Below are 12605 nucleotides of genomic sequence, written 5' to 3'. Positions count from 1 at the left end.
GGAACCTGTTACGTGCACATAATATGCCGCTGGATGGTGTCAGGTTGAAATGCTGCCAGTAACATTGTCGAACAAATCCAACAAACCCGAGACTTTCATTCAGGAGTCTGGTGTTTGCCTTCTGTCTGAACGTGATGATGTTTTTTCTGCAACTAACAATGTGCCTTTTTTTTTTGCCTAATCCTAAGCATGGGCTTTTGTTGACATCCCGGCATCCGTAGCAGCATCCCAGCATGCCAACAGCAGACACAGAAGGATACTGAGAGCGTTATATGTAGACCCGTAAGTCCACTGACAGAGCGATGAAATGTGACGACTTGGGATGAGAGCCTTTTGGAAATGCACTATTTTGGTGCCTGTCTCTTTAAGCCCCATTCGGAAAAAGCCCAGTCTTCTCTGAGTGGTCCATGTTCCCAGGGTCTTCTGCATCTCTGAACTGTCACTGCAGCTGAGGAATGACTTTAACAGTTACACTTTCTACCTTGAAATATTACAGATAAAAGCTTCTAAACACAACCTGCCATGTTCCAGTAGGAATCTGATTTAAAAATGTGAATTAAAAACATCACACACATTAGCAGCAACACATTAACATGTTGCTAGATGTAGCAGTGTGTAGGAGATGTAATAGTTACTACAAGTGTAAACTGCTAGTGTTAATATTTGCAGAAGTGTGTCTGTAGCTGCAGATGACCATATAAGGAAATCCTACACAAGCTGACATCAGCTTGTCTCAAAAACAGAAAAAAAAAACAACAACCAAAAAAAGAAAGATTAAAAACAGAGTATTTAGAATGGTCTGAAGCCTGAGGTTTTTTTCTGCCATGTTTTTTTCAAAGGGATTACACTGACATAAATCTACCTAATTATTTAAAAGTTTGGTCACATTTAATAAGAACATCTAATATTGTAACCTTATATGACAGAAAATGAGGAAAAGCATAAGAAATCCAGTAAGGTTAAGAAATAATTTTCATGGTCGTCAAAGAAGATCTACTTGATTCTGGGTCGACAATGATTATTGTTATGTTTAAAGAAACCCATGTTGACTGTTGGTGGGAAACCAGATGTGTGGTGTCCCATGTCAAAGCCCAGTCTGTAAACCTATCTATCCCAACCATCTCCTACAATGTTTTGCAGCAGTATGATGTCATGCTTCATCTGAGTTTAATCCTGACATACAGAATAATAATTCACACAGCCACTAGAGCTCCTTGTCAGGTAAATATGAACATACAGGAAGTCAGCTTTTGGGCAATTGAACACAGTATGTATTCTGCTGCTATTCTTGGAAGAGAAATCTGAGCAAAACAGTCTGGTCTCACTCCTAAGGCATCAAAATACGTAGCTATACCAGGGACATGCCATAAGTGGATGGGTCCAACAAGGCCAGGGCTTCGACCCAGGAGACGAAGGTTGGTGTCCTATGTGAAAGTGAAAGTCAACGGTGAGTTATTTTTTCATGTCAGCTTGAGTAGTTAGTCAACTTTTAGTCACAAAAGTAGTTATTGACATTATTCATCTGACATGACTAACTTCTACCACGTTTTCCTAACCCCAACCAAATAGTTCTGTTGCCTAATCCGAACCACAAGCCTTCTTAGTGACATGAGTCCACTCATGTAATTTACCAGTAATCTTTTTGCATCAAGATGCAACAAGATGCAAAAAGGACTGCCCCTGGCATCCTTATAAAAACACCTAGGGTTTTAGCCCAGGTTGCCAAAACATGATGGGTAGGGATGAGGCAGGTTGAGCAAAAAGTGTCAATTTTATGGTGAGCCAGCTTCAGCCATGTTGTTGAATACACTCACTCACTTATCAAAACTTATCAAACTCAACCTCTCAGGCTTTGCTCCGTGTTTATATGGCTTAGCACAACATGTACCTCTGTCAATATGCTCACAGTAAGCTTGTTAAAATGCTTGGTGTAAGCAAAGACAGTATTTTGGCATGCAATGCTAGCAGCTGAATCTGCCAAGAATGTATTCATTAAGTTTAGAGGTATCTTGTTAAATAAGTCACCAAAGTCACTGGGGTTTCACCACTTCTTTACCAAATTTCCTACAGACCATCCAGCTATTAAGATAATTTTATTCTGGACCAAAGAGTTGAACAAAGAGATTGACATCAGCATCCCCAAAGCCATGCTGCTACCATGGCTGAGAAGGAAGTGCTTTACAGGACAGTGGTATATGGCAGAGTTATAACTTCAGCTAATTAGTGTGTATGCATATTTGTATGTATGTGTATGGAGGGTTTTCACAGATATTTATATTTGGTCATGAGACTGACACAGAAATGTATACTTGGTTACACAGTATAATGACTGAAATAGGAAAGATGTTGGGGTCTTGGTTTGGGTTTGATTGTCTTTTGGGTTTCCTCCGGATGCAAGCAAACTGAAGAAAATTACTGGGTTGTTACAGTCAAACTTCCATCATGGCTGAACATATGCATTCCTATTCATATTGAGAATGTAATGAAAGAAGATGCCTTCATATTACATCTCATTCTGGTGTTCCAGCGTGTCTGAATCTGCACTTCAGCAGAAAATAATAACTTTGCCGCAGCCTTAAATTATCATAATGACCCAAAGCACTGTACACACACACACACACACACACACACACACACACACACCACACAAATATTGCCTTTTTCACATTTCATACTTCATGAAATATTTATTTCAGCAAAACATTCTTGGTTTCCGCTTCACTCCAAAAACTGCCAGTTTCTATTTGAAGCCTGTGCTGTGAAATGTTGAAGATGGTGATACTGACCCTGCAATGAGAAGGAAAAAAGACCTAAAGAAAACACCAACTCTAAGTGTGGTTTCTCTGCTCTCATGTCCTTACACTCGCAATGTTAAGGTAGCATTAAGCATTTTGTCAGGGATTCTGGGTTAACGTGGCTTTGACTTGTCAGGTTAATCAAATTTTCACCTGTGCTGTGTCCCTACATTTCAAAAAACACATTAAATATATTCTTGCTTGCATCCTTTAGACATGTTTAGACAATAATAAAAATCCTAACTTGATGATACTTTGATTAACTATTGGCATTTTTCTTCACTTTTGATTAAAGCCATATACTACTCTTTATTTATTTATTTTCTAATCAGCAAATGTTGCCTTTTTTCATATATTTCTGAGAGCTTTACTTTGTGTTGAAGTGTGCTGGAAACTTATATAAACAAATCCACATGTGCTGATAAACATATGAGGCTATTATATTCCTGTTCACTGTCAATTTTAGTTTTCTTTTAGTTGCATGTGACCACACAGAACAACAGATTCCAGATATTTTGGCCGTTTTCAAGGAACAAAATGGAGACATCAGGACAGCTGGTGGTTACTGCAGCTTAAATGACCCTGCGCCTGTGTGTCCCTTAAAGAAGCAGTGTGTAAAATCTAGGGGGATTTAGTGGCATCTAATGGTGCGGACTGCAGATTGCAATCAGTTGAAACTTCATGCAGAGGTCTCCTCTTCTCCAAAACAAACAGACAAGGTGATTAAAACTGGTAAAAACACTGAATAAAAAAGTTTCACGTTACTGATCAGTGTTTCTGCGATGCTGTTTGGCATGTCAGAGACAGGCCGCTAGCCCAGCACCTGCTAATGCTTATCCATTTTCTCTAATAAGTTAAGATCCAGACGTTCAGGAGGTTTTTCTATAAGCTTAATTATCAAAAGAGGTCTCTTTCTCTACAAAACAAACTGACCTGGTTATTTAAAACAGTAAAAACATTGAAAAAAAAGTGTATCTGATTTTTCAAACGTTGCTCATTGCTTTGGGGCTACTAGTTACTGTGGCCAACACGAAAACGCCAAAATACGAATGGCACTATCTAGAGCTGTTGTTTGGTTTGTCCACTCTGGGCTACTGTAGAAACATGGAGCTGCAACATGGCAGACTCCATGGGTGAGGACCCAATCTCTATATAGATATAAATGGCTCATTCTAAGGTAACAAAAACACAACAGTTTTTATTTTCATGTGATCACACAGTAAAGAAACCATACTTATTGTACTTATCATACTTATTATATTCTATGCCTGCCAATGAATCCCTCCCCACACTGAACCTTTAATGTATCTGTAACAATGTGTTTGTTTGTATGTTTGGTCGTCATACAAAGAACTCTTGTCTCCGTATGTGACTATGCTCGCCTGGAATGTTGACCTGTCGTGTTACTGGCGATCAAATAAGTGCTGAAAAAGTTTTTGCACAGATTGTATTTCCTGGGAGGTTTGCAGACAGTCTAACTGATCCTCTGCTGGCGAGGTCTTAGGACTGGAGCACATTTGTTTATGCAGTGCAGGTTGTACGTGTCTCACGGTGTCATCAGCTTCTGCTTTTGCATGCACATGCTACCTGTACAAGGGAGTGATGCATGAGATTTGTGTTCGTGCGCGCCGTGTTTTCTATCTCCAAGTTGTCCAGGCATTAAGCCAGAGCAAACACCCTCCTCCTATTGACTTAACCACAAGTTGAGAATCTCTCACACACACAAATACACAGATACTGTCAGAGGAGCACATTGAAAGAGATCTTGTTTTCTTCCAACATGACAGGAAATGAGAACTCTCTAACCAAAAACATTTATTAACTTGGAATCTTTAAAAGCAAATAAACATCTCCTCAAATGCCTTCCAACATTTTGGATAGCAAAGTCGGACTAAATAGAACTCCACAAGTCATCTTTTTTTCGGTGAGTCTGCATTTCGGATCTGTCTGCCACACATCCTCCATCTCTCATAAATACAGGCTGGATTATTTGGTGTCTGTGTGTCCTGTCAACAGTTGGCCTGGTCCTGCAGGAATGATCTGTCCCTCTTCTCTGGCAATCAAATCTGAGTTGAAGACTTTTTATTTTCGAGCCAGCGGATGTTCTCGTATCAGATATCAATTCTGGCTGGTTAAAAGTTGCATACCAGCTGGGATATTGGTTTGCACAAAGCAACCTCATCATCTCGATTCACACGTCATTACAGGGAAGAAACTTTGGAGAAGCGAAAAAGATATTTGGAGGAGAATAATCGGCCCATACTGACTAAAGAGCTGAAAAGCAAAGAACAGTTAAAGACAGACAACAGATGGCAAGAAAGAAAGAAGCTAATTATAGGATATTTGAAAGAGAAAAGAGTGTAGGACACCAGTAGAGAAGAGGAAGACCTGTGATTAAGGAGTTACATAAAAGTGAAACATTTAAGTGCCTGAGAAATAACAGGGACGAGTTGGCTGCAGCTAAGGCAGACAGATAAACCAAACATCTCTGTATGTTCTCTATTATGTCTTACATGGGCCAAAACACAATCAGAAGTGATGAAAAACTTCCTCCTTGTAATAATCCAAACATGATTTCACAACTACTCTCCAATAACAGCAGAGAAGTGAAAATTAGGCTCTCACAGGCACAGAAGAAACAACTGAACTGTATTAATCCAGCTATATACAAATAAGCATTCAAGCCAGGCTAAGGATATTACAAACATGATTGGATAGGACACCTGGAATGGCACAGTGACATGCCGGAGGGAGACAGATCTTCATCTAATAAATTTCAGATCAAGGGAGAGATATCAGCAGGATTAGCTCCTCTGGGCATCACAGGCAGGGGTTACAAAGGATAAAAGATGGGGGGAGGAGGAAAAAGATAGATAAAAACAGAGATGCAGAAACACAGGGAGGATGTGATTTGTCTGCATGTAATCCCTTGTGAGTGACTATATTGTTCATTTAGCGGCAAAGAAGATTATAACACGCAACAAATGAAATTCCACTGCCAGTTAGGAGGAAACGACATTATGCAAATTCTGTAGGAATAAATAGAGTAGATTAAGGGGTAGAAATGATTTAAATGCTTTTGTCATGAAGTGACCTCAGTTCTAAGCATAAATATTACTTTAGTGCTTGTTGCGCACTGCACCATGTAGGCATGATTTATAAGCTTCTCCCTTTAATAATGACAAATGACAAGCAATGGTTTTACAGCTCCATATTTTCATTGAGACTGACACAAACATGTCTTCTTGTTCCTACTTGAAAATGCCACCCATTGTATTCTTGCAATTCCATTAAAGTGATGGCAAACAGGCTTTCCACTGTCTTACTGAATAATAATATACTGACTGTATGCTGTGGTGACAACTGTGGTCCTTCAGTGGAGCCACTGCCAGAGGGAAAGGGATAAGAGAAATGAGATGAGCCAACAGATTCCTGCCTCGATGGTTCATATGCACGCGGCCGCACTGCCATATAAAGACACATTCAGTTTTGTTTAAAGAGACACACAAAGAGAATAGCTGCTCTTCTCTGCAGAAAGTCACAACATGCCAGTCTTGGATCATTGTTATTCAGTGCCTGTGTTTATCCAGCTTTAATCTGGAGCTTTGTAAAATCATGAAGCTAGATTTGTATCTCACAGTGGAGTGAAATCCTAAAATCCACCAGACTTGTTCTCTCGGTTCCAATTAGATGATGACCTCACTATAACTGCAAAGACCATAATGATATAAATGATGTGACTTTTTTCAGAGCCCTTTAAAGAAGTATTTCAATGCTGGAAGGTTGCCCTTTTAATAAAACTAGGATGTCTATGCAGTAGAAAGATGCAAATACTTTTGAAATTGGTGTTACATGACCAGAAATACCCCACAGAAAAAGGCACTTTCGCTCAAGGGGTTGAAAACCTACAACTACCAGAATGCACTGCGCCGCACCAGACCAAATAACTCGTACATGTGACACAGTGGTGGCCATTCCCTCTCTCTCTCCCCATTTCACACTTGTGTTGTCCTGTCAATTAAAGACAAAAATACCCAAAAAATATCTTAAAAAACAAAAACAAAAACAAAAAATGTTTACTGTGCAGGGAGCAGTATGGCGCCCACTTCCTGTTCACTCGCTATTACAGCTAAACGGGGCACTAAAATGTATTTCTTAAACACATTAGACAGAAATAGGCAGTGCAGTTGCATTATTTTCAATTATATCAGAACTTTGGTTCCTAATTTTATGGGGTTTTTTTTGAGAGAAAGACAGTAAGGGTTCTGTCTCTTGATCTGCCTCTATACTCTTTGTGTCTGCGGTGGCGGCCAATACAAAAATGCAGAAGTACACACCCGAATGAAATTATTTGCACCAATTTGCGTAATCCGGCAGAGTTTCTCGGCACTGGTTAGATGGAGGTAAGTTTAACACAGTTCATTTAAACATACTACCCACACTGTTTTGATACAAAGCTGGCTGAAAATCAGCAAAGTACCTCTTTAATGATTATTATTGTGACTTTGTTCACAGTTCTTTAAACTGCTCCACAGGTCTCTCAGCTCAGAGATGGACACATGTGGAAAAGGCTTTTATAGCAGAGAAAACATCCCAGCCTGCTCGCATAGCTTCCCCCTGAGCTAGTGGAACTCACAGCACGCTTACATACGTACATGTCTGCTTTGTTGCCATGGTTTCACTCACCTTAGCTACTGTGTCTTGTAAAAAAAAAAAAGTCCCCAAAATAAAAGTTATTACCAGGCATGAGGGGATTTTTCCTTTTAAAATAGTTTCTATTGCAGTGGAAATATATTAATGAATAATCAATGAGTTAACTTTCTCAGAAAAACATTCACTCCGGTGTTGCTCTGCTACAGTGTTTCTTTCTTGTTGTCTATATGTTACAATATTTTCAGCACTGTTTGATTTGAGCCACAGGAACCAAAATAAATCCTTTGTGTGTGCGGTGCTGTTTGATCAGAAGCTACACCGACATCCCTCAGAACCGAGCATCAAAGCTGCTGTGCACGATTATTAAACAGCAGCAATGGACTCACCAAAAGCCATATCAATGGCTGTAATGCCATGATGTGATTTCATGCTTTGGTTGGGGCATTTTTAAGCTTGTAAGTGCTAATTGAGGATTCAGCTAAATTTGCTTTTTCTTTTTGCTTACACGAATGATGTCAGCTAAATCTGCCGTGTATAAAGTGTTGCACAGAAATTAGTAAGGTCGGATTGATTTAAATTTCTGTGCTGTGTCTTCTGGATCAGAGAAGTGAGGTTATAAATAGTTGGTTTCGAGAAACAAAAGAACTAAGACTAGATGTGGAGAAAGACTTGTGAAACATTGCCCAACAAAATACAGTTTCTTACACTTTTACTGTATCAATATGATTTATTTTCCTCAGGATTTTTTTTGTTCACACTGACTTTACAGATTAAAAAGCACATTTGATTCCAATAGAGCTAAAACTATAGTCTTTTACTCTGCCTGTTCAAGGTGGGAATATCACGCTGTTCTGCCGCCTCGCTGTTCTGTATAAAAGGTACAGTCATGGAACGTGTGACAGAGTTGTCCCACTTTAAGCCCTTGCCTCTATGCCAGCGCCCCCTCCCAAAAGCTTTAGGTAGCTTACTTGGGGTGTCCCTTCACATTTCTTATATTGTATTGCATTCTATTCTGTACCATTATTTTATTTTCCTTGACATGTGAAAATAAATAGTGATGATGATGATGATGATGATGATAAGCTGGCATGGGGGGTAATAAGAGTGACGAATTAAGATCTGTGTAGAAGGGACAGCGGGCAGGATGGGATTATGGGTCGAACGGGTGTGGTGTTTTGACGATGTTTTGGCAATGTGCAAAAAGCCACTAATAGCAGGTAGTGGCTAACTCAAAGAAGAAAAACAGTGGCCAAAAATGGTCCCAAATTGGGAAAGCACTGAGGTCTGGGAGCTCTCTACCCTCTGAGCAGAAGACGAGATTAGCCGCCATATAACAGAGATGGCAAATGATTTATTGCCATGTAATGCCATTGTTATTGTTTAGAAAGTGCTGCTGATGCATGTTATATGTCACACAAGAAGCAGACACTGTTGTGTTATGCGTCAAGCCTGTTTGCTTCTTGGGATGCTGTTAAAATCACACATTGGAGTGGCACAATGCTGCTGTTATTTGGCTCTTTGTAAAAAATGCAAAGGTGGTATAAAAAAGGGACTTTAGCTGCTATAGTGCAATTTATGTGTTAACAGGGCTTGAGTTTCCACGAATACTACAGCTTCTACCATTTTCTGCCTGCTGGTATTAACCCAGATTATGCTCTGCTGTATTGATTAAGATGAGAGGAAGTGAGTAAATTATGCAGACACACACGCAGATTCACTCACAGAGAAGCGAAAACATGACAGGAAAAAGGAGCCTTATTCCAATAATGAAGAGAGAGGGTCCTGCCAGGAGGCAGATGATGCTGCATTAGTCTTCACTGCCAAGAGGGGGAGATGGGAGAGAGAGAGAGAGACAGAGGGGGAGAAAAGAGAGAAGTCTCTCTTTTTCTTACATAATGTGTGATTTTAAGAGTATCAAGTCTCCTATGTCCAGTCCATCTTAAATAGATGCTGGGGTGAGTGTAGGACACAAAAACTGAAATAAAAGAGCTCTCACTCGGTTGATGACAGCCAAGGTTTTAAAGCATTTTGTGTCCACAGAGGTCCTGTCCTGGTATGGTGCTCTGATAATACTGGCAGCTCACAAAGACACACCAGACACAAAAGGTTGACTTGTTAAACATACCGAATTTATGAGCTTTCAGGACTTTGCTCAGTAAACCCCTGTCAGTAATACTGACAGCAACCAGTGTGAAAGCTGTAGGATTGAGCCCCCATGATAGAGTGCTCTATAATGTAGTGGAGTGTAATGATACCACCACAAGCAGCCGTCCTACTGAGAGAAGAAAAATGAGCCTGTCAGGGGAAAGAAAAGAAAAAGACAGAAGAAAAAGACAGACAAAGAAGAAAAAAAATCCCCCCTCAAAGTTCTGATGTGCTGTTTGGCTGTGGTTCTGCTTTTCGCAGCCAAGTCTCTGCACAGATTAAAATGCACTTATTCCATCAAACATCCAGCGAAGCAGCCTGCCAGTTATCTGGCTGCTGTTTGTTTACAGGGTGAAAGAATCCAGCTCTTTACCAATGAGGACTGAGAGCAGACAACAAGAAACACCAGGTGCACAGCTGGTAGAAGAGAAGACATTTTTTATTACCGTCATGCTAATGTTCCTTTCACTAAATGAGCCCCATAATTGCATGTGATCAGGTTCCAGAGAAATAGACTAATGCACGTCTCCAACATTAAATCAGACAGTAACACCACTCTCACTCTTACCATATGAAAATGACTGTAATCATAAATGAAAGTGAGGGTTCGGGCCAGTTGCCAAGTGCGCCTTGTTGTAGCCCACAGTGAGAGCAGAATTTCAGCCTGTTGGGAAGCTCATTTCTTGCTGTGGCCGAAGAACAGAACAGGCTGGTGGAGTCTATAGTAGAAGGTAAGATGAAGCCAGCCAGTTTCCTGCCTTCAGATTGCGGAGCAGATGGCGAGTGTCCCGAGGGCCAATGATACAGCCTGTCATCCAACTCTACATCAGCGACACTCACTTCCTCATCATTTAGTGGCAGCAAATATGACTTAGCACTGCTTAGGTACAGCACAAGGTGTTAATTCAGGTGTTTTGATTACAAACACACACAAAAACACATGCAATACCGGTCAAGGTCTGTTCGCTTCATAAAGCACCAGGCATGGTAATTCAGTTCTGGCATGCTTAAGAAAATCTGTTTCACTGCCTCAGAGGTATCAAGGTGAATTTGCATTGTAAGAAATAGTCACGCCACTGATCTACGGTCCTGCGAGCAGGACAGGTGCATGGATGAATTACTGACTAGACCTATAGGGCCCAGGCCATGATGCCCAAAATTTCAGGGGATACCTCTCTTTCACCAAGAAAATGTCTCTCAAATTAACATGTACTGATTGTGAAGACACTCAATACGCCAAAGAAACACAAATTAATAATAAAGAGGGGAAAATGACTAAAAAGATAAGCAAAACAGCTGCAAAGAGACACAAGGAGACTCGCAATTGCTACAAAATAGGGGAGAACATCCACCAAGAGACACAAAATGACCACAGAGAGAAGCAAAGCAACTAGCAAGAGATTTAAAATAACAACAAAGAGATAAAATCACCTAAAAATGACTTAAAATGACTACAAAAAGATAGAAAGCAACTACAAACAGACTCATAACGACTACAAAATACAGGGCAAAACAACCACAGTCACACAGCCAAACTGTTAACAGACGCAGAATAGAGATGCAAACAACAACAAAAATAGGCTCAACAATTGTAAATCTGGTGTGTCTATACAGAAGAGGTGGTGGGGCCCTCTGCATGTCTGTGCCCAGGGCCCCATTGTCTCAAAATCTGCCCATGGACAGCTGGGCCAGAGGCCAAAGATCAACTTTGTCCACTGCTCCCTCTAGTGGACACCCACAGCTGAAGGTAGACGAATGAAAATGGACAAAAGTTGGAAAAGGAGGACAAGAAGATACAATAAATGGAAGTTTATCCTGTTTCCTTGGAGGAAACATCCTAATATTTAGGGATGTGGTTTGTTAAAAAATCATTCAGATAAAGAAAAACTTAATCAGTGATTGATCATCTGATATACAATATCTGTATTTCTTTTTCCATGCATCAGCATTTGGGAAATGAGCAACATGAAAAAGAGCAGAATTTGAGACTAATAACGGAAAGAACAGAAGGGCTCATATTGTTCTATCATCTGGGCAAAAATGCAGAAGGAACTTAATATGGCCAACAGGATTGTTTTTGCCTGTTTTTAATAAACCGCCATCCTCTGTTTCAGTGCCACAATTAATGTTTTAATGATTTAATCAAAACATACATTTTGAACCAGGGGAACAGTGCCTCAGTTCTGAGCATGTGAGCCAAGGACACTGAATACTTTGTTTGACAAGTCGGCACATTGGTATTATCAAACTCGTTCTGAAAGGAAACAGGGATGATAGATTATAACTTTTGTTCTGTCGTACACCTGCATGGAGAGACAGTCCTGAGGAAGCTCTTATCAAACTAGTCAGAAAAAGAGATTTAGAAAACAACAGATTCAGACTCATCCACCAACTCTCATCCAAGATAACGAGGGGAAAAAAAAACAAAGATGACAAGCACAGTAAAAGCAACTCTCAACAGCCTGCAGGCTTTTAAAGGTGAAATAATGAACACTATCTGTACAAGTGAATGTCAGACATCATTACACGAAGGAACAAATAAGTGCACACACGAACACCCGCAAACACTCATATGCACACGGGGTTTGTATTATCACAGATACTTGGAAACAGGCACGTGGAGCAGAACACTGCCCACTTCTTCCCAGAACTGCTGGCTACTTTATTCGAGCTTAATCAGAGGAGCTGAACTGTGTGTGAGAGACAGAGGCAGACATGCATTAACATTATCTGTGATTTCAATAATTTCTTCTCATAAAAATTCACTGCAGACACAAGAATAATCTACCAGAAAGCTTCCCCTAATCATATGAACATCAGCTCTGGCTGAGCACAAATGTAAAGAGCTTCAGTATTCACTTTTCTGCCCGTCTCCTCTCTTTCTCTCTCTGGAGTGCAATTTAGAGTGATATTTTTCTTCCCTTGTTTCTCCTCATGTGCTGCCTCTCCCTCTCTATCTCCCCAGTCATCTTGCTGTCTCTGCCAGTCTTCTGTTGCTTTGAAGTGCTTTGT

This window comes from Plectropomus leopardus, chromosome 13 (genome assembly GCF_026936395.1).
Source record: "Plectropomus leopardus strain MGB_pleo_1.0 chromosome 13, ASM2693639v1, whole genome shotgun sequence".
NCBI lineage: Eukaryota > Metazoa > Chordata > Actinopteri > Perciformes > Serranidae > Plectropomus > Plectropomus leopardus.
Note: the sequence above shows the minus strand (reverse complement) of the source record.